Here is a 24,185-nt window from a genome sequence, read left to right on the forward strand (position 1 = left end):
AGCCATTGTCTTTGGATCAGTGCTAGAGCGCATGTCTGTAGAATAACACAAACAGAAATGTTTCATCATTTTTATTAACACAGCTTCCAAGAGTTAAGGAAGGTCGGCTTTCAGAAGCACTAAATTACAGTCTTGGCTAGGCCAGGTTACAACAGCCTAACACATTTCCTGCAAGTTTTATCCATGTTACATTACAATTCTGTGACTGCTTAACTTTATATTTTCATTACCAAAAATATAACTACTTTTTTACTTTCAGGTATTTAATAGTCATAAGTCTCTATTTTATCTTTGTCTAAAGGGATTCACACTGAAAAGACGTCAGCCACTATGGAAATTAAAGTATCTGTCATTACCATAGAGTATGTTACTGAAAACAAAAGTCATTAAATTACATGTAGAACTAAGGATATGTCACTCTGTGATAGGTATCGCTGAATATATGTCAACGACAGTCATAACTGAACATCATTGATGGATTGAACTCAACAAATGGGATTGATGCAGTGACTGAATGGGAGCTGCCAGTTGTGTTTTCTGTCATGCACAAAAGATTTATGTAAGTCACTCAGAACTCTCCAGCAATTGGCAGCTTGCTTCCCAATTAATAAGGGACTTTGGCAGAAACTGACAGTTATGACAGCATGTGAGCAATATTTATATTGCTAAATCTAAACACCGACCATGATTTATAATGTAAAAACACTGCCCAATGACCACTATAATCATGGCAGTATGATTATTTGTTAAAGCAGATCTGAAGAGAAATTGAAATTCCTAAGTTACATAGGCCTTCCCGAGTTTATGCAAACACTCTCCTAAATTGCTTTACTTTAAACCCTGAATGCAGTTTTCCCATTTTACCATCCAACAAAACTAAGGGAGTATATTCATCTGTGTCCCAGTAGCCAAACATTGCTCCTTCCAGCCATGCTCCTACATTGACGTGACATAAAGCCCATCACTGAAAAGGTGGGGAGGAGCAATGTCCAGCTTCCAGGGCACAGCAGAGGTTAATTCCTGTGGTAAGGTAGGATGCTTATAATGGGGTCCTGGAAAAATGAGGTTCAGGAGTAAAGATAATGGGATTCAAGTGAGATTTTCATATGCTTTTGATGACACTTAATAGAGGCAACTGGTGAAACAGGCTCAAGTTTTTCCCAATCGTAGATAATTGGTAATTTTACAAATATTATACTAAATACTATCCCTGATTCCTGACAGTAAAATAAGGGTGATTTTACGTATATATACCGTACTTCATTACCCTCTTTAACCTAAACCTCACACTAACCCTCTCCTACCAACACCTAACACTAAGTACTAATTCCCCTTGGAAATTAGCTATAGTATATCTGAGCAGCCACCGCTGTAACTTAAAGCTTGGCACCAGCTGTACCTAAACCACAGCTCCCAAAGAAGCCTCCCAGTGCACAGCTATACTATAGCTCCGTTGTGCTATAGTTGAGTGACTATTACCAATCCCCTGCTGCTGTGCCACTAGCTGGAGTTCACCTATGCTATAGAAAAACTCCAGCACAAAATTAGAAAAATTCAAAAAACACAAATGGACGGCCTGCTTTCAAATCAGGTATCCCCTGACATATACTGGCTGGCAAAATTTCTGTTGACAAATGCATATTGCATCTGCATTCCAGAATGTTCAGGGTCTAACTCACTGCTATGCCGTGCAGGAGTTGGCCCATGCAAAATATTTTGCATCTGAACATGGGCATTGCATGTAGGCCTACCATGTCCTCTGCTCCCCCCCTCCCAAATGCATTTGCTACACCCCTGGCCAGTAAGAGTGCTTGTGGGGCTGTCATTAATACCCTACAATTCTTAGGGGCATGGTGGATTTACACATGGCACACCTATAGGGACATACCTGCAAAAATTCAATTTCTCCAACTGCTTTTAAGTCAATGGGCATATTCCGATAAATTAATATTTGACTAAATAACGAGTCAATTTATGCATTCTAATTATGATTCCATGCAAAATTAATTTGAGCTCATCTAGCTATGACCCAGGTGAGGCAAACAGACCTTTGCTACCTAGGGTTTTTTCTCCACCTAAAATAGTGATCAGTATCACAAGCACACTGCGATGTAATAACAAATATCTCCATTTAAAGCTAGCACATCTTTTAGCGGAAATGTGTGGCTGGTATTGACAATTGATTACAGGCCTATCGCATACGGACAAAAAAATGTAGCATGCAGAGCATTTGTGATTGGCCAAAAATAAAGCATACTGGTGGAAAAGGGGACACCACGATTAACAATTTACAATTGGCATTGTGAGGCCCTTGTGATCTGCATATTGGGAACACCCTGATCACTGAATAAGAGTACAGCTGGTGGAAAATGGCCGTAATAGAATAGCAAACATTGTTTAATAAATCCAGCCTAGGATTTCCGGTTTCCTTGTTCCTTGTTAGGAAGTGCTTTCACGGTCTAGTAATTTCCACAGTCACACTACTGATCCACGGAGGATCTGTCACTGGACAATTCATGCTATGAACAGCATTCGTTTTAGTGCTGCATTATATTCCTGAGACTTCACTACTACCTTTGACTTATTCTCTGTCTGAGCTTCCTACCTATTAATGCCAACTGAAAGCATAGTAACAACATCCTTTAAAAAAAAATAAAAACTCTGCACAGCGGGACGTGTCTGAAATGTCCATCCACACTTTACAGTTGCCAGTATCTCAGCACAACATCATTCTTTGCTTCTGGAATTTAGTGAATTTCCCTGGATACTACACACAGCTTACCACCTGACTGATACGTTATTTCAGGTCTTGAAGACTACAGCAATATTCTGCATATTTGTACATTTTTAAGTAGACATTTTGGATCTCAGTAATGATTCCATGGACAATAATAAATCACTTTTCAACTGAATTGAGTTTTACTGAATTCTATAGAACATATGTTCTGAATCTGTGGTATAAGTACCCCAGGGGGTCATTTTGGCAGGTTCAGGCAGTATTTCTGCTTGTTAAAGGAAATTCATTGAACAAGTTTAGAGTTTCTGCAAGTAATAATTCATACATAGAACAGATCTTGCAAAGTATGTTGTTTAAAAGTATATGTGGCCGCATAGAAAATATTTATACAAAATAAACAAGAGGGCACTAGTGATAAATATGAACATCATACAAGGGTGGCTTGTTGAGATATGTTAATCCACACCATGGACACATGGTAAACCTTACCGTATGTAAGCTGGAAACCTACTTAACCACTTAACGACCAGCCAACGCTGATAGGCGGCGGCTGGTCGCATGTGGATTTCCATGGAAACGAGCGCCCGTTTACTGTCAGTTCACGGCAGGGGGCTCCGTGAACAGCCTGCAAGCCTCCAATCGCGGCTCGCAAGCTAAATGTAAACACCCGGGATGAAATCCCCTGTGTTTACATCATATGGCGCTGCTGTCACAGCAGCGCCATAAAGGAGATCGGTGATCCCCGGCCTCTGATTGGCCAGGGATCGCCACCGTCTGATAGGCTGAAGCCTATCTGTGGCGGTACAGGACGGATCGCTGTCCTGTACCGCCCATAGTGAGGAGGGGAGGGAGGGAAGGAGAGGGAGGGCGGAATAGCGCTGCGGAGGGGGGCTTTGAGGAGCTATGAGCTTTGAGCGGCGATAAGACCCCCCCCTACCCAGCAGGACATCCCCCTACTGGGAAAAAAGGGGGGGAAGTCTGATCGCCCTGCCTGCCACCTGATCTGTGCTGCGGGCTGAAGCCCACGCAGCACAGATCATTCAAAACAGCTGGGGTCCTTAAGTGGTTAAAGGATATATCTGGCATTGTTAAAGCCACTGGATGCCTATGTGTCCCACACCACAGCTCTACTCTCAGGCAGTCACCAGGGGTATCCTCCATAGCAGCCATCAACCCAGCTAAGTCGGCAGCCTCTGAGCATGTTTGTGCAGTCCTGCCACATGGAGTGGTGCTCCTGTAGCCAGGAGTGTTCTGTGCAGGTGGAATGCTTTTGTGCCTGCGCAGAACACTCCCAGCTACAGGAAAGCAACCACATATTGTGCAGCTGTGCGCTCACGCATACACAGAGGCCGCCGTCCTGGCCAAGTCAGTGGCTGCTAAGGAGGGGACCCCAAGAGACTGCCTGAGAGTGGAGCTGTGGTGAGGGAAACATAAAATTACAGGGACTGGAGAAAACCCCAGGTAAGTAAATGTGAATAATTAAAAAACCCTTTAAAGTTTATTGGGAATCACTGCTATAGAAAGTGTTCATTTTGAGGGTGCCCATTTTTATCATCCTAATCTATGCATTGGCGTACAAATGCCTCAGAGTGACTCTGTATTGAGTCTGTACTCCCGTATTTGGTTGTAACACTGTGTAGTATGCTGCCTTGCTCTCTCTGCTGTATTGTCTGTTTTCGCTAATGAGACCATCGTGAGCCTCGCAAAGTGGATTTCCTGGTTGAACTTCCTGGAAAGAAATCCCAGCCATGCTGATTGTTTATGTGGTGGCGGTCACTTTTGAGCTTGTTGAGCACCAGGCGACTACAGGTTATTAGAGGAACATTTAAAGGACACTATCACAAAAAAAAAATGTTAAATTACATAGATATGTTCACATACTTGCAAGAAGTATGTTTCTCCAACTGTAAAATGCACTATAAATAGCTTTCATCCTATGTTGCTCTTGTGCACAGTATGCAATGTAACAGGTCTGACAGGTTTTAGTTCATCTTGTCATGGGGGATTCTCAGTGTCTCCTTTATCCTTTACAAAAGCACTCCATGGAATGGAGGTTACAAAGAGGTTGACCAGCCCGCCTACTCATTTGCCTTTGAAAATTAAAGAACACCCTTAGAATTCCCCATTACAAAATGGACTAGTCCAAAACTTGTCAGATTTTAGGTATTAAAAAGATGAATGTTTGTATGATTCTCTATTAAAAAAAATGTGGATAACACAGCTCCCAACATTATATAAACATGTATACACTCATGGCAGAATTGTAAGAAATATGAATGCACCGTGAACGAGAACACAGCAGCAGGTGCAACCTAGACTGATAATGTACCAGGATGATGGGGGGAGGGGGATTATTTGCTCTAACTGTACATCGATTTTACCTGTTGAAATATATTCTCTAGTTCAATGTCAGGTTGCATTATTCTTTTACAATCAATTTCAGGATGAATGTTTCCTTAATGCAAACATAAATCATCACCTATACAAACAGCAAGCCTGATATAAACACTTGTCTATCGGTTCCTTTCAATGACATCTAGCAGATAAAATGACAAATAAAACTTTGACTCATAAGTATTATTTATTTTAGGCATCATCTGCATAGTGCTGACAGTTTCCTTCACAGAAAGATCATACAACTATTCAAATATGTTTTACCTCAGAGAAAACTACAGTAGCCTTTTAACAGTTTTCAGTGTTAAATGAAATACATCCACCTATTCAGCATGAGGAACAATACAAGCTGTCACCAGTAAGTAAAGTAGGTATGAAGCATTTTGCATGCACATAATATTTCCTGTGGAAGAAGGAACAAAGGTGTGACATGAAAGATTAGACTCATAGGCCTAGGAGTAATATTTTATATTTTTATATTTGAAATCTATATTATGTTATATAGATCTTTTTGTGTTGTAATACTTTATTGGTCAATGCACTATTGATCCATCTAATAAGGTCAAAATTGGAAATGAGGAGAGAAAGTGATTTACTTGTGTTGACTGTTTTCTCAAGCACTGAGCAAATATAATTGATTAAAGGGGCACTATGGGAAAACATTGTAAAATTTACAATATGTGCAAAAATAGACAAAGAAGAAGTATGTTTTTTTTGCAAAGAAAAATGAGCCATAAATTACTTTTCTCCTATGTTGCTGTCACTTACAGTAAGTAATGGAAATCTGACAGAAGTGACAGGTTTTGAACTAGTCCATCTCGTCATAGGGGATTCTCAACAAGGCTTTTATTCTTTATAAAGATATTCCCTAAAAAGTAGGGATGGGACGAATCCACAATTTCTCCGAATCAGAATCTAAAAAGGTTCTCGAATATCTCAAACCTTTCGAATCCCGAATCTAATGAATCCTGCACATAAGAATTGTGCGATCCGTGGTATAGTTGCCCGCAGTATAGGTACCCAGGCATAGGTAGCGAGGTAAAGGTGCCTTCAGTATAGCTATCTAGGTATGGGTGCCTTCAATATTGGTAGATTTCAGTATAGGTAGCAAGGTATAGGGGCCTGCAGTATAGGTAGCAGGGTATATGGGCCTTCAGTATAGGTAGCAGGGTATATGGGCCTTCAGTATAGGTAGCAGGGTATATGGGCCTTTAGTATAGGTAGCAGGGTATATGGGCCTTCAGTATAGGTAGCAGGGTATATGGGCCTTCAGTATAGGTAGCAGGGTATATGGGCCTTCAGTATAGGTAGCAGGGTATATGTGCCTTCAGTATAGGTAGGTAGCAGGGTATAGAGGCCTTCAGTATCGGTAGCAAGGTACATGTGCCTTCAGTATCGGTAGCAAGGTATAGGGGCCTTCAGTATAGGTAGCGCAGTACATGTGTTTTCAGTATTGGTAGGTAACTAGGTATAGGGGCCTTCAGTATAGGTAGCAGGGTATATGTGCCTTCAGTATAGGTAGGTAGCTAGGTATAGGGGCCTTCAGTATAGGTAGTAAGGTACATGTGCCTTCAGTATAGGTAGGTAGGTAGGTAAAGGGACCTTCAGTATAGATAGCAGGGTATAGGGCCTTAATTATAGGTAGGTATGTAGGTAGGTATAGGGGCCTTTAGGTAGGTAGGTAAAGGGACCTTCAGTATAGGTAGCAGGGTATAGGGCCTTAAGTATAGGTAGGTATGTAGGTAGGTAGGTAGGTATAGGGGCCTTTAGGTAGGTAGGTAGGTAGGTAGGTAGGTAGGTAGGTAAAGGGACCTTCAGTAAAGGTAGCAGGTTATAGGGCCTTAAGTATAGGTAGGTATGTAGGTAGGCAGGTATAGGTGCCTTTAGGTAGGTAGGTACGTATAGGGGGCCTGTAGGAGGGTGAGTAGGTATTGAGGCCTGTAGGTAGGTATAGTGGCCTTTAGGTAGGTAGGTAGGTATAGGGGCTTTTAGGTAGGTAGGTAGGTAGGTATAAGGGCCTTTAGGTAGGTAGGTAGGTATAGGGGCCTTTAGGTAGGTATAGGGGCCTTTAGGTAGGTAGGTATAGGGGGCCTTTAGGTAGGTATAGGGGCCTGTAGGTAGGTAGGTAGGTAGGTATAGCGGCCTGTAGGTAGGTAGGTAGGTATAGCGGCCTGTAGGTAGGTAGGTAAGGATAGTGGCTGGTAGGTAGGTAGGTATAGTGGCCTGTAGGTAGGTATAGTGCCTGTAGGTAGGTAGGTATAGTGTCCGATAGGTAGGTAGAACCCCCCCCCCCCGTGCCTCCTCTGCTCACCCCCAACCCCCCACGACCTCCTCCGTCCCCCGTGCCTCCTTTGCTCACCCCTGCATAAGTATCTACTCACCTTTCCCGTGGAGTGCAGAGCGGCAGACCTCTTCGATACTTCCCTGTTCCCTCTAGTGGCCGGACTGGCTTTTACTGATGACATCATTGTAAAAGCTGTCACCAGAGGGAGCCAGGAAGTCAGCGAGAGGTCTGCCGCTCTGCGCTCCGCTATGGATAGGTGAGTAGGCGAATCCACGAATCTCGAATATTTTCCAATATTCAAGGGATTCGTGGATTCGCCGGATTTGTCATCCCATCCCTACTAAAAGGGATTTAAACAATGATGCTGGCAAGCTTCTCTGCTTCCTGAACAGAGCAACTGCCATTCACTAAGTGCTTTTGAAAATAAATAAATCCCTGAGAATCCCCCTATGAAGAGATGGACTAGTCCAAAACCTGTTGCTTCTGTCAGATTTCTACTACCTACTGTAAGGGCCCTTTAACACCAGAGGACTTTTTCGGCGTTTTAACGCCACAGCCGGAGATGGCGTTTTCTAAGGTAAAATGAAAGTCCATAGACTTTCATTTTACCTTTCAAAACTAACTCGGCGTTTTGGAGCGTTGCGTTTCAACGCTCCCAGGAGCTTTTTCAGGGCTGTTTACAGCCGAAGTTGGCTGTTGGCATTTCAATGATAGTTAATGGAAAACGCCAACTTCAGCGTTTTCAAAGCGTTTTCAAAGCGTTTTACAGCTGACTTGTTCACTTATTTTTATATAAAAAAAAAAAAAGGGACGTTTTCATATGAGCTGTAAAACGCTTTCAAAACGCTTTGAAAACGCTTTGAAAACGCTATGTATTGGCGTTAAGCAAAAGGCTGACTTTCAGCCTTTTCTACCGCAGCCTCTAGTGTGAAAGAGCCCTAAGTAGCAGCAACATAGGAGAAAAGTAATTTATGGCTCATTTTACTCTGGAAAAAAGTACTTCTTATTTGTTTATGTTTGCACATATTTTACATTTTTACATTTTTTGCCATAGTGCTCCTTTAATTTAGAAATGTGCATGATTGTCCCCTTTGGGCAGCGTATACGCTTCCAATCCATGCAAACTTTGCATGCAATCATTTTTTTATTTGTCCACATGCCTGATTCTGCATTTTGCGATTTTCAGTCTGGTCTCTTGATTGTATTTCCTCCTTGATTTTTCATTTTTGTACTGATTTTGTACGTGATTTTTCTGTGCATACCAATGAATTTAATTTGCACAAGTATACTACAGTATATTATACAGCATCACGGAAGATGATATATATTATTATTACAAAATAATTATAATAATGAGAATGTATCTACAGTAATTAGCTTCAAAATTGGATATGAGCTTCAAATAACAAATGTGATTTTTCTGCATCTCCACTGATTTGCATTACACATTGCACATGGAATAAAGCATCACTGCCACACAAAACACATGAAGAATAAGAAATCTGCAGGTCAAATATGGTGCCGTTGAAACACAATTGATGTGCCACAAATGCAAAAATGCAAACACATGGCACACAAATTCAGCGAACCACCCCTAATGACCATTTCAGCTTAACTCCTGATATATTAAAGAGAACCTGAACTGAAAATAAAAAGTCAAAATAAACATACACAGGTCATACTTATCTCCTGTGTAGTCTACTCCTCAATCTCTTTCTCCTCTTCTGCATCCCATTTGTCCACTGTGATCAATGGAAATCTCTGTCCTCCATTTTAAAAATGGCCATTACCCCATAACAGCTTCCTGGTCAGCACACTGTTAAACTGTAATATTGCCCACTTGAGCCATAGGGAAACATGGACATTACCTTGCACATTCAGCTGTAACTGACAGCAGCTGATATATAACTGACAGCAATTAGTATATTTCAGTTCTGACAAAATATTGTCAGAACTGGAAGGGATCACTGTAAGAAGAAAATGGTGAGCTTCTGGGAGGAACTGATGGTGAGGTTAGTATGTAATATTCATTTGCAGCTACACCATGTGTTTATTAATGCAGTCCGCTCCGGCCCACGTGGCTGTGATTGACAGCGCCGATCGCTCAGGCGCAGTACAGAGCGACCTCCAGGTCGCTCTGACGTCATCGCCAGGGACCGGGTCGGAGCTCCGGCAAACGGCTGAAGGGAGAGCTGCGGCGAGGGAGGTCCTGGGAGCTTGGGGCTGGAGGAAGCCCCCGATAAGTAGTGTTTATTTTATTAAAAATTCCCTGATAACTCCTTTAAGGACCAGGGGATTTCTGGCTGATCTGTGCTGCGTGGGCTCTCCAGCCCACAGCACAGATCAGGAATCAGCCAGGGCGATCAGATTTCCCCCCTTTTTCCCTCACTAGGGGGATGTCCTGCTGGGGGGGTCTCTGATCGCCACCGGCTACTTGTGCCTTGCGGGGGGCTCTTCAAAGCCCCCCTCTGCAGCGATTCCCAGCCTCCCCTTCCTTCCCTCCCTCTCCCGCAGGCTATGGGCGGCACAGGACGGAGATTCGTCCTGCTCCGCCTCTAATAGGCTTCAGCCTGTCAGACTTCGCCGATCTCCTTTATGGCGCTGCGCAGCAGCAGCGCCGTATGATGTAAACAGATTTCTTCCCTGCGTGTTTATATTTAGCTTGTGAGCCGCAGTCGGGGGCTCGCAGGCTGTTCACAGAGACACCCTCCTGACATGGAAAGGCCGCTTGTACGGCGTCCTATCGGCATTAGGCGGTCGTTAATTGTCTACTCATATAGACAAATAAGGCTACCAAACTTAAAAGATTGTCTGGAGCATGATGGGATACGTGGATAAATACACACAAACTCCTCGTTGCATAAATTAAAAAGTGGATTTAGCTAGAATTAACTTATAAAGCAGAAACTCAAACTGCATAATTATGAAATTCACAGCCTTATAACAGCATTTATTCACACTCCTTACTGTATCTCTACTTTTAATTTGTCTGTTGTAGAAAGATTTGAATTTAATGTTTCCTCCAGCTAACTTTTGAGATGTGACACAAAGGTGACAAAGGTGACAACTGTGTGTGTTGGTGCCAAGCCACCGAGCCATTCTTTTTTTCCCTGCTGTCACCGGAATTCCTTTTTTTTTTTTTTAAAGAAGAAACGTCAACCTCAGCAGTGACATATGTGACTTCTTTTATGAGCATTAGCTCTTTGTCATTACCATTACAAATCACGCCGCTGAAAGATATTATTGATATTCAGCGTTGCGCACGAGCGTTAGCCGTTCCAAGCCTTCTTTGCCGTTAAGACACAGGGTTAATCTATATAGCAAACATTTCATGAATAAATTACCAAATGACATTGCAAAAAAGATTAGGAAATATAAAGTCACAGAAAGATCCATTCCACGGAAAGAGTACTTCTGCTTACATCGCCACCACCACGCCACCGCCTTCCTGTTCACGGACGCCAAGGCGCCACGTAACTTACATTTTGTACTCTTATTTTGGGAAGGTGAAAGGGTTGTAGAGTTATGTATGCTGTGTCACAAAATGTAATTCTAAAAATGAAAACGGCATCCTTTGGCTGGGGATGAGTTAAACCCCATTTTAATTTACAGTCTGTAATATAGTTTTGTTGGCAGGGATTCATAAATCTGTTTCATCAGGACGACCGCTGAATGATAATGGGGCTTTCTCTGGAGCAGAGTCTATCTTCTGCAAGCTTGCTTCTTCGGCCATGGAGGATTCAGCTGTAGGGATATCACTCGGTGCCAGTCTTCACAGAATCGTAAGCATTATTGAAAATGTGCTGGTGCCTCGCATTATTATGCAGGTCCAGGGTCATTAAAATTTTATCATATAAACCCTGCCGTCTGCACAGAAGAGGAATTGAGATCCTTGGCAGAGGATGATCACATATTTTATCAGTTTTCTGAAAAGGGAAACCAGCAGGTTCAGAGCAAGAGAGAAAACAGAATAATATTCCCTTTAATATAAACATAATATTATGTCAAAACCCACCGAAATTGACATTTATCTACCATGGTTAATATTAACTTTTCTCCAGACTAGCTGAATGTCTCACGGCTGCGTGACAATTCATACTAGTCACACTTGATATCATTTCTCCATGTTTTACTTTCAAGGGGGTTTAGTTAGGGAGCACAGAGATCAACACATTTAGACTGCAGCAAAAACACACAGTACACAAAGGCTGCCACAGTATGCAAGCCATTTCCTAAGAGAAGGTATTTAAAAAATGGAAGAGGGTCATGGCAAGGCAGTCAGTAAATCATTCAACACATCTACACTCTGCCTGTGTGACTCCCTGCTGTGATCGTTGGATTTTTACTAAAAAGGCACAGATAGATTGATAAGTGTGCTTACAACTCCCTTCAGGCTCTACAACTGTTGGCATTGCCAGAATCTGGAGGGGGGTGAAGGTGACTATACGTCCCTCTGGCCACATGTTATATGCATAGATGATGACTTCAAGTCACCAGGGGCACTAATATCCCAAAACTATGGGTTAAAAGGGACTTAAATAGTAGGGAGTAGTAGATCCCATTAAGGTGAGACCCCTTGATTTGTATTAGTTTAGGCTAGTAATTAACATTCTCAATATAGCTTTAAAAATATAAAGTAACTATACTTATGAAATACATACAAAGCCTGAAGTCATTTTTACATTTCTCACTAGGATTACAATGTCAGTAGAAGAATCCATGCTTTCCGTTATCTCAAAAGTTCACCCAATCCTCCACTAAATTTACGACTAGCATCCTACCTGCAGACTTACCATTTAAAAAGGATGTTGTTGTTGTTAAAGGTGAAGGGATGGATACTAAGTCATCTGTTCAGTGTGAATTGTGCTTAGGCAGGGCCGGATTTGTACTCTTTACCGCCCAAGGCCACTGTCACCAGCCGCCCCCCTTCAGTATAGGTAGCCAGATGACCCCTCCCCCCTTTCTCTCTAGTATGAGTAGCCAGTTGACTCACCCTCCTTTTTCCACCCCCGCTTTCAGTATAGGTAGCCAGCTCACCTTCACACTACAGCAGCCATCAGTGTCACTCAATTCTCATCTCGTCCTCAATGCCAAAGCTCCCTCTTCCCCTCTGTCTCCGATGCTGCCCAAGTCCATAGCTGCCCGACACAATGCAAACGTGCACAGAGAGCAAGGCGGCTGGGGTCAGGCGCTTACCTGATTTCCGTGAATTGCAAGCTTGTAAATGCTGCAAAAGTTTAGTCATCTGCTTTGGTGCCCTTGCTCCTGTGGTGCCATCAGCCTTGGCCTAAATCCAGCCCTGTGCTTAGGACTCTGTGGTGTGGAATGAACACTGTTGATTTAGACCTGGTGGGTTAACTGATAGCAAGAAATGGAACCTGACATGGCTCTGCTCACTTAATCCAACCAAAGACTACATTTCCAAATGACCTGATTTATTCAAGCTGAAGGTAACACTGACTCTTCTGCAGTAATACTGAAAAAATAGCCATTACAACACATTTAACCTTCCTGGCGGTATGATTCCCGCGGGCCGCGGCCTCGTTTTTTTAACTTTTTATTTTAGCATGTAGCTAGCCTAGCGCTAGCTTCATGCTTCCCCCCTCCCTGCGGCATCCCTCCCGAGTCCCCACTTCTAATCACCGCCGGCGTGCTTGCCCATAAGGAAATCCCGTTCTGAACGGGATTTTCTTGAGGGCTTCTCCCATCGCCATGGTGACAAACGGAGTGACATCATCGACGTTGTGACGTCACAGGGAGTCCCGATCCACTCCATAGCGCATAGCGGCGATTGGCCAGGCTGCGCAAGAGGTATGCGGGGGGGGCATGTATCAAGGCGGGTAGCAGCGGATCAGCGGCGATTGAATCAAACACACAGCTAGCAAAGTGCTAGCTGCGTGTCTGAAAAAACACGCAGGGCCTGTGAAATCAGGGCCTGAGAAATCCTCTGCGGCGGCTTACCCCGTGTTCAGCAGGGAGTTACTGCTAAGGAGGTTAAATGTCATTGTACACAAAAAAAATGTATATATACACACACATTTTTTTTTTCATTCCGTCATTATGTATGCCATAGTTATGACATTTCACACCATGCTATATTTTAATATTTTAGACTATTTTTATGTTTGTTATCAGTTCTACAATGAATCTTTACTGTTGTAAAAAAAAAGGGCATTTACATTTACAAATACTGTATATCGAAAAGGCAGCAGCTGGTACCACTGGTGCACTGATAGGAAACTAGAGCGTGGGTGCACTGCACTTTACTGCAGATGGACTAAGTTTATAATTTAAAGGGAACCCGAGGTGAGAGGGATATGGAGGCTGCCATATTTATTTCCTTGCAAACCATGCCAGTTGCCTTGAAGCCCTGTTGATCTTCTAGCATATCTAATGTTTGAGTCAAAACCCTGGAACAAGCATATGACTTATCCAGTAGCTGAGTCACCTGAGTACCTGATCTGTTGATGCTTGTGCAGGGTCTATGGCCAAAAGTATAAGAGACACAAGATCAAAAGGACTGCCAGGCAACTGGTATTGCTTGAAAGGAAATTAATATGGCAGTTTATCCATATCCCTCTCACCTTGGGTTCCCTTTAAGCATGCAGAATACATGCTGCCCACCACAAAATGACTACCGTAGATAAACCCAGATACACTATTTGATCCTAAGCACTGTAATCTATGATTTGAACAAACACTGTACTAAATCAATAGGTTGGTGAATTCTAATGTGCTTCATGTGGTTCTGGGTGGATTGCAGTTTTCAAATCCTTTAATAACCAAGTGGAAAGGTATTGAAAAGACTGCTCAATATAATTTATGATGGCAGACAGCCTTAGTGGCAATGCACTTAGGCCCCGTCTACACGTAATCAGTTAGTATGCATTAGTACGTGTTTGTGTGCGTTGGTTCGCGTTTTTTCCATAGCAGTGCATTGGGAAGAAGATTTCAGTTAAAATGCGTTACATGTGAACAGTGCTATAGGACAACTTGGGCATTACTTTAAAAATCAGTTTTCTTTCAGTTATAACTGAGAGCAACTAATTAAGTATAAAAGGACCGTTAGAGGTGTGTTCTGTAGTGTACTTTTCTTTCTTTTCTTTTTCTTTTTTTTTTGTGAACATTAATTTCTATTAAAAATGTTGTAAGCACACGGTATAACAACAAGCATTGTCACTTTTTATCAATATTACACTATTGTTGAGCCAAAAATATAAAAGCTTCTAGATATCTGCATCTACTTTGCTTGATGATTGACATAGAAAGAGGTGAAATACAACCATAAATGGAATAACTCAAAACTAATATGAAGAAGAATACACAAAGAACCATAACCATAAACATTACCCCACAACTGAGACTGTTACAACCAATCCTTAGATGTAAATATTTATTCCCACCTTTTCCTGGTAACAGCCTGTTTTATATTGCGGGGGAAATCAAAACTCATGGGTGTGTGTGAGAGATTAAAGTTGACCTGAACTCTAGCACAGGACAGAAGGAAAACACAGAGAATTGCACCTGTATGTATTTAGAGAGTTTAGCCTGTCTAATTCCCCCTTATTTATGTCTATTCACAAGTTGTAATTTGATCTTTCCCCTGTGTCACCTGACAGCCATGGCAAGCTCATTTGAAAGCACAGGATGTTAACAATATGTCCAAACAGTGTAGAAAAAGGCTTAGGCACGCCACAAGCTTCAAACTTGCATTTGTAGTTTATTGAGTTTCGACACACTACATGTTACGGGTCACCTGACCCTTCCTCAATAGGTATAGCAGCTATCTGAGTTCTAAGGAGGTTATTGATGTTAACAATATGTCTGCTTCCATGAAAGCAGGAAGTAGAAATACTGGATATTTATTTTAGGATTTGTATCAGCTGTAACAAAGAAATGTTTTTTTTCTGTAAGGATTATTATGCTGTTGCATATATTTTAGAACAGAGAGGAAGTTCTGAGTTCAGGTCCTCTTTAAGCATACTTAAATGTAGGCAAACTTATGCCTGATGCTCTAAGTTTCACTTCCATGTGTAAATTAACCCAGAGTAAAGAGAACCCGAGGTGGGATTTAATTATGTTAGTGGGGCGCAGAGGCTGGTTGTGCACACTAACAACAGCCTCTGTTGCCCCATGGTGTGCCTCCCGGACCCCCTGCGCATCGCCAGCACAATGTTTACCTATGCCGTGTCTGTTAGCGCCGCTCCCCCGCCTCCTCTGTATCGGCGCTACCTGCCTGCGTCCCTTCCCTCCCGCTGATTGGAGGGAAGGGACGTGGGTAGCGCCGATACAGAGGAGGCGGGGGAGCAGCGCTGACTGACACCGCATAGCTAAACATTGTGCTAGCGACACGCTGTGTGTCGCTAGCACTGCGGAGGGTATAGCAGCGCGCAGGGGGGTCCTGGAGGCACACCATGGGGCAACAGAGGCTGGTGTTAGTGTGCACAATCAGTCTCTGTGCCCCACTAACATAATTAAATCCCACCTCGGGTTCTCTTAAAGGCAAGACTTGCTGTGGCAAGGTGGGAGTATCGTCAGATCTCCAGTGTGCCAAAGTTAAATGTTGGGCTCACAGCAAATAGTATGTGCAATCAGTGGCATAGCAATAGGGGATGCAATTGTTGAGACCGCCCCGGGGCCCTTGGGCCAGAGGTGACCCAAGAGGCCCTCCTTCAGCTGCAGTATTAGCAGCAGTATAAGCTCTTGATTGGACCTGTGCTGGTAATGATCACTTCTATAGATGCTTTAAAAAGTGGTAATCATTAACAAGCTGTTCCCCAACCCCTCTCACTGTGTATATCCTTGGCAGGGTTTGTGCACCATATCATTTTTATATATAGAGTGCTTGGGGGGCCCAATGTAAAACTTCCACTGGAGCCCAAAGCTCTTTAGCTACAAAGTATAATAATAATAATAATAATAATAAAATCAGTTTGCAAGCTCACTATATTTTTTGTTCTTCACCAATACATTGTGCTAAGTTATAAAGTAAGAACAAACTGTGGATTGCATTAAATTAACATTAACACAATCAAACAAAATGCAGATGAAACACACACACACACACACACACACACACACACACACACACACACACACACACACACACACACACACACACATATATCATTAAACGTGGGGGTTGATGTACTGGAGGTGATTAACAGCGGGTGCCCCGTATGCAGAGCTAGCATTGGAGTGTGCTGCAGCACGTGTATCTACCTGTCCTCGCTTCGGCTTGCATCCACGTGTTTACCCGCAAACTTCTGAACAGGCCACACGAGCTCCAAGCTCACTGTGGTCACGTGACAGAGAGCCTGGACCTGTAGTGCCCAGTTCAGAAGCTGTCAAGTAAACGTGGGGACTGGAGCCGAAATGAGGAGTGCAAGATATGCTTACAAGCATGCATTGTATATCATATATACTCACACTCTTCATGGGGGAGGGGCTACATGAAATGCATCAGTGTGAAAGTATCCTCAGGGTATTTTCACATTGTAGTTGTTGCATTGCACATCCTGAAAAGTAGGATTGCAACACAACAATGAGGCCAGTGATGAATGAAAATGCCAATATTATTTTCACTTTATTTTGCGACAATAAGTTTTTGCTTTGAGTAATGCAAATTTGCTGGAATACTTTAGCGTTTTTTTGGGGTTTCTTTTTGCCTAATGGCTTCCAACTTTCGGGGTTTATAGCAAATCCCCCTTCTAATTAGAATCACCAAATTTGCAGGGTGTGTTAAGGAGAGCCGTTGGTACAAGATGAAAAAAAATTCAAAAAGACCTTATATTTTTGGAGAAAATACTGTAGATTTTGAAGTTACAATAGGAAAAAATGTATACATTTAAAGCGGAACTGTACATACAAATTAAACACATTGTTTCACTTACCAGGGGCTTCTGCAAGCCCCCAGCAGCTGACCTGTCCCGCGCCGAGTCTCCACAAGTCTCCGTTCCCCCGCCGCCGCTCCGTTCAGTACCTCGACTTGTAAGTCGAGGCCAGCGCAGCCCTGCCAAGCGTATCCTTTCTCCGCGTTCCCCTCTGCAATAGCGGGGAACGCAAAGAAAGTATACGCATGGCCAGAGCCGCACAGGCGCAGTGGCCCGGCCGCGAAACCGAAAGTAGCTGGCGGTGGGAGAACGGGGGCTCGTCGGGGAGTGGCACGGGACAGGACGGCTGCTGGGGGCTTGGGGAAGCCCCAGGTAAGTGAAACAATGTGTTTAATTTGTATCTAAAGTTCCACCTTATATGTGATAAATATATGTAATTGTACATATATCAAAAGAAAGAGCAATGAATTTCATGATGGGGTTTCCAGAGGGTGGCAATGCTTTGGCCAGGGATCGCTGTACAGCCACACTATGCCAGTATAAGGATCCCTGGCAACTTTACCTATTTTTTTGAAACATTTTTCTTTATTGTCCAGAGAGTGGGGAATAAAAAAAAAGTCAGAATGCGGAGTCCAGGCCGTGGGGGGATTCGCACCCTGAGCTATACCAGCCCGCATGGACCATGGTATGGGGGGACTCTGGAGGAGAGGGGTGGCCAAGCCTTCCCCTCCCTCCCCCCCGGAGCCCTTGTCCAATCCAGCTTTGTGCATGATGGCTGGAGACTTTGCAGTATGTATGTCCAAACAATACATGCGACTAATTCCATTGGCTGGTCGATTGGCTGCCAAGTTGGCCAGCTTTAAGGTGCATATACATGCCATATTTCCTCAAACGATGGGTCCGCAAGACCCTCCCGCTGGGCGGACGTTCTGCTGACAGTAGCACGTGTGTACACACTGTCAGCAGACTGATAAGGCTGTTTCTGAACGATCCACTAAGTGGATCGTTCAGAAACAGCCTTATCAGTCTGCCGACAGCGCATACACACGTGCTACCATCGGCAGAACGTTCACCCAGCAGGAGGGTCTGTCGAACCCGTCGTTTGTGGAATTATGGCGTATGTACGCGCCTTTAGTGTCATGCAATATCGGTAATTATCCCAGCTAAAGATAGTGGTAACAAAAACTAGAACAATGGTGGCAGCAGCACTTTAAACCATTTAGGAAGAGAGATAAAAGCTGTGTCAACTGTGCAAAGACAAAAATAAATATACATGACTAAACTTAAATCTTCCTTCAAGAAAGTAATATTTCTGGGTATCACAGGCATAGCTAAGGTGATCTATTACAGTGCTATTACCACAGAGGCTTCCACTGTCTGGATACATAATGTTTTATCCAAATAGCAGTAATATGCTTTATAACATGCTCTGTATATCTTTGTCTATGAAATCAATTTTAATGAAATAGTATTTGTTTTCTGGAATCCTCAGTAGTAAAACACGAGTTGATGAGCTGTGGGCAAGCTACAGAGCATCATCAGACTTTTGGTACACCACAGAATGCACTAAGATAACGCTCACAATGATCTGTCCTTACTGCAAACTGCAAACTTTATTCTCAGTTGCATTACAGAAAATAGTGCTATATATACTTTGATATACCTTACACTCTTTAAAAATGTAGTTGGAGTTGTGGACAGCTAATGTAAAAAGCCACATCCAGTTTTAAAATATTAATAAACATTAGACAGGAGAAAGGAAGACATTTCATTTTGCTCATCTTTTTGACCAAAAATGAGTCAGTTCCTCAGACAATAAAAACCATTAAGACTTTTGCAAAGGGTCATGGTCAGCTTCATTATCTGGTTTGGAAATGGAACTGCCCTTATCAGCTTGAAATCTCAACAACATGTTGCTGTACTTTGAACAGCAGTTGCAATTAAAATCCAGGATACTCAATGATTAATCATTGATGGACTAGGGCAACAGTCCCCAACCTTTTTTTCCCCCCTAAGGACCACATTCTGAAAAAAAAAATCTAAGGACTTGGGGAGGTTTGGGGAGAAAACAATTTAACCCACAAACCACACACACACCCATTTAAGTGGGGCAGGGTCTCCTTCCCAAACAACCAACCCCCCAACAGAGCAGAGTGTGCCTAGTATCACATCCATCACCACCAAACGCAAACTGTGGCCTTACTCTCACCACCCAAGCAAAGTGTGACAAAAAGTGTTACACCAACTCCCCCCCCAGCAAAATGTGGCAGAACAACCTTTCTACTCTCATCTACAATCATCGTGGCCAGTATAACAACTCTCCCACCCCCCCTAGCAACAAGCACCCCCCTCCTCAGACTGAGTCCCCTCCTCACTCAGCTATGTAAAGCAGCATGCAGAGATACCACAGCACTGTGTGTGCTGTGTTCTCCACTCCTTACAGTTGCTGACAGTGCTGCAGCAAACACTGTATGGTTATTGACATATGTTAGGTGACATGCATTGGGAGTGTTTGGGGTATACTGCAGCACAGCTCCCGGCACTATGGCATATCTTCTGTTATGCATAGTTGACATGGATAGAGAGGCGAGGCCAGCAGACCAGAACAACACAGCACGTGGACTGACACAGGTGCTTGGACCGAGGAGTGGGGCCCCTGGTCTAGGGGACACCATGACTATGCATCATTCTGCTCCATGAGGTGTACAGCTATAAAGAGTCATGTAGCTCTAGCCCATACCATTGCTCTCAAAATGTCCTTTGCTCCTTTCTATGGTACTGAGAAACCATGTTCTCCCTCCCCTCCATTTGTATTTAGGGCAAAGGATGGAACAGTATAAGATTTCTTATATGGAAGGTAAGGAGGTGGGGTGTTCAAACACCCTAAGGAGATAAATGACTCAGAGATAACTGGAGCCCAGATAGTGTAGTGATCTGCCACGAACAAGGCTGTGCATAATAAACCTTGTTTGTGGCATATGACTGTTGTCCCTGAGGTAAGCCATCTCTCGCTTTTATCGGTTTTTAACCTAAATTTATCCACACCAAGGCACATCTTTACCCCTGTTTGGTCATATATGGAAAGAGTGGAAAAGGCATGTTCCTTGTAAAAATGATTTTAAATTAAATTCCAGCTCATCTTTTATAGATATAAGATGGCGGGAGGAAAATCACTCAACGATTAGTGCCTTATTCCAGAGGAATAACTAAAAACATCCCAGCCAGCTGATTGAATTTTCCCCTGAGACTGCTTAGCCGTTGAGTATCTGCACAGATCATACAGTGGTCTCAGCTTTGTTACCATCTCTTGATTCGATAAATCCTCTATATTATCATTTTGCATTTGTGGAATCCTCTAGTAATAACTATAGCCAAATAATGACTAAAGCTGGCACAGTTAAGCCTGTATTAGTTGTATTTGAATATTGTTTCTTTAGTTTTTAGACTTGCATTTATTGTTCCTTTTTTTCTTTAGTGATTTATATGTATGCATGTAAAGTATGCCTCTATCTATGCTGTAAGTATTCCGTTTACCTGAAAATGATAGCATGCATGGTTTGCAACCACTTGTACATTTTAATGAGTTATCATATTTTCCTGACACTTGATTCTTGTTTTCTGGTATTTATGTTTTCAGACTGAATGCACTGAAATAGAAAAGCCACACATCCCTTAATCTTCAGCTTCAGAAAATGTGCAAGTGTCTGAATAAGCTGCAGTGCTTACTGATAGTTGATATGTTAACTCAATTTGGAATACATTCATGCTTTTCAGGGTGCGTCTCTATCCAGTTGAGTTTGAGCCAAAACACCCAATCAAATATTCTAATTAAAAAGAAGGCACTTTCAGACACTTATGTTCACAGAATATTGTTTGTAAGAACAAATGCCTTGATTTCCAAGATTTTCGAATCTATAAACTGTAGTGGTTCAAGTACAGTACATGTTCTTTTTTTAATGCAAGATGTCAGAAACTGAGTTTTCATATATATCAAGGGCTCACTGCTGGTTTCATCAGGCTGTTAAATTCAGATTTTTAAAGCAGCCCATTAAATAGACAGTCAACATTTTTGAGAAAATACAATAGCAGAATAATGATTTGCTCAACTATCTTGGCATAAACATGTTTTTATACACCAACCAAGCAAGAAGCTTACACGGTGGTGTGGTGGTTAGCACTCTTTCCTTGCGGTTCCCGTTTCGAATCCCAGCTAAGGAGCTATCTTCACAGAGTTTGTATGTTCTCCCTGTGTCTGTGGGGTTTTCCTCTGTGTACTCCGGTTTCCTCCCACATCCCAAAACTATACAATTAGGTTAATTGGCTGCCCCAAATTGTCCCAAGTGTATGATGCATATTACACAATACATACATAGACAAATGACTATGGAAGGGATTAGATTGTGAGCCCCTCTTAGGGACAGTTAAGTGATAAGACTATGTACTCTGTACAGCGCTGCGGAAGATGTTAGCGCTATATAAATACTAAATAATAATAATACATTATGAACAATGAATCAAGTGCATAAACCACTGGTGGTATGATATCAAACTTGGCTAGAAAAACTGCTGCCTTATTGGAAAGCCATTTTAGCCAATAAGTGAGCATAATACACAGATGGGCAAAACCAGACCACCAATGTTACACCAATTCAAAACATGTGTGACTACAATGGAATTCAATAGACTGGTTATTATCTCTATCCAGATTTATCGATCATTACAGGACTCCATCAACAGTTTTGACATACTCCATGCTTGTCTTAAGCATCTACAAAGGTTTACATTGGACACTATATTTTAGACACATATAAAGCCAAGAAGTACTTCACGTCACCGTAAGCAACTGCTTTTGGGTTTATATGCATTGTCCATCCAGCATGGTGTGTATTCGGCATCTCAACCAAATGTTAGGCGGCCCCGTCACCACACAGTGTTGTGTACAGTAGGCTGCCCTACATTCTCTCTGTTGTACACCATACAAGTCCTATGAACTATAAAAATCATAGAATGCCTCTAATGCAGTAGCCTGAGAACTGCAACATTATGCTTGGCCAGTTATGTGGAATATAAGATGTACCTTGAAGCACAGACGTTTTAATATTTATGGTCAGTAACTTGGACTGTACATTTTAAAATTGATGAAGTTAAAGCTATTTGTTTCCTAAAAGCAAAGTATACATTGCTTTCTGGGTCTAAAATGTGGTGAACAATGTAAAAATTATTGTAGTCAGTTTACGAGGGTATGGTACCCCAATGTCTCCCAACCCTACTTATATGCAGACAAGGGTGGTTGTTAGTAATCAGGAAAAGTTGGGACACGTATAAATTGGTAGGGACAACTTTCAAACCTTGATCAACCTCCACTGCTTCAGAACAGCTGTTAGTTGTTAACTCATTTTGGCCATTTTGTGTAGTTGTACAATTATTTTAGGTTTTTTGGTTACCTTACCTTCTTTTTTTTTTTAACTCTGGCAGTTCAACAATTACGTTGGTACAATTTCAAGCTATTCATTCGACTTGAACTGCTTAAAGTGAACCAGAGACGAAGCACCCTCATGTATTTCACCATATACATCAGTGGGTTCAGAGAAAACACCTACCCTGCTCTCTTGTTTCATTCTTCACTGCTCAGCCTGCTTGTTAACAGCCCTGATAAAATCCCCGGCTGAGCATTCAGTCTGGCTTTGCTCAGGAGTCGTCATAGCTGAGTCGGTCTTCTCTGATTTCTTTTCAAGCCCAAGCCTGCCCCGCTTTCCTGTTCTGTATATTCATAGCATCACAGAGAACTGTGATGAGATGAGAGGAGCAGCTAATGTAAGGGTATATTGAAAAACTTTTTTTAATACACATTTGTTAGTCATAAGAGGTTTTTAGAAATGGTGATTTCATTTTGCACACAGCCCCCTAAATAATATGTTTTTCTGATGAACTGTGTTTTGCGTGGAGTTTTAGTAAAACAAAAACATAAAAGAAGGCACAACCAGAGCGGCGAAAATACCAGCTATAGTGTTTATTTTGTAAGATCTATAGGGGGATATATTTATTTTGTGCCAAGATGTTCATCTCTGGTTTCCTTTAAAAGAAAACCTGTGAGAAAAAAAATTCCCCTAAATTGTTACCTTGGGAGGGTCCACCTCCCCTGGGCTATTCCAGTGCTGTCCCTGCTGCAAAACCATCGACAAAAGCTTGTCACCAACTTGTGAATGCGCAGTAGCATGGAGCAACTAGGTCTTCAGCAGAAAAAGCCAAGCCCGATTGGGTCCATGCTACTGCGCAGTCGCTGTGCAGCCACACTTCAGTGGCGCAGCACTAGAAACACCTGGAGGAGGAAGATGAGGGGAGCCTCTGTAGGGCCCAGAGGTTTGCAGAAATGTAAAGCAAACCTCACAGGTTTGCTACCACCACCAGTACGAGTTTCTACGCTCCTGTGTTTACATAAATATAAACAAATAATAAACAATTGGCTATGTTTCTATTTTTAGAACACACTAACTCTGTATCTCCATCTTGTGGCCAAAAAGTAAAACCACATCCAAATACCCTATTATACACCTTCCCATAGAAAAATGAAATACATTTTCATTATTTTTAAAAACCCTTGGAGGTCAAGTGGTTAAATTTCTAGATAAAAAAAATAAATAAAAAATGGTGGTGTTAAATCAGGTAAGCAGCTAAACAGTACAATTACTTTGCACAGACGTTGTTGATCTACTGATCTCATCTTGAGTGACTGTGGATATCCATGCAGGAGGATGGGGTTGGCAAGTGCTGGGTAGTGATTATTTATAAACAATGGTTACAAGCGGTTCTAGTCTGTCTCATGTGCAGTCTAGCAGTTGTTTGCTGCTTGCCTAGATTGAGACTCCAACAAGTCAGCATACATGTGATCCTAGAACTGATCTGAGTAAAAGAGAAAATATTGTAGTGGAAAGAAATA

At 42.4% G+C, this 24,185-nt stretch overlaps 1 long non-coding RNA gene across 4 annotated transcripts in view; it reads right to left on the minus strand.

Moving 5' to 3' along the window:
- LOC137544166 (uncharacterized) overlaps positions 1-24,185 on the minus strand; it is a 218,850-nt gene that overhangs the window by 68,224 nt on the left and 126,441 nt on the right. For 2 of the 4 annotated variants that reach the window (XR_011025753.1, XR_011025749.1), the window contains one exon: positions 10,986-11,341. The exons of the other annotated variants lie outside the window; for them this stretch is intronic. This is a non-coding gene — a long non-coding RNA (uncharacterized lncRNA). Of the gene's footprint in view, positions 1-10,985; positions 11,342-24,185 lie in introns of those variants that run through there. 4 annotated transcript variants of the gene reach the window in all.

Source organism: Hyperolius riggenbachi, chromosome 2, assembly GCF_040937935.1.
Source record: "Hyperolius riggenbachi isolate aHypRig1 chromosome 2, aHypRig1.pri, whole genome shotgun sequence".
NCBI classification, from domain to species: domain Eukaryota; kingdom Metazoa; phylum Chordata; class Amphibia; order Anura; family Hyperoliidae; genus Hyperolius; species Hyperolius riggenbachi.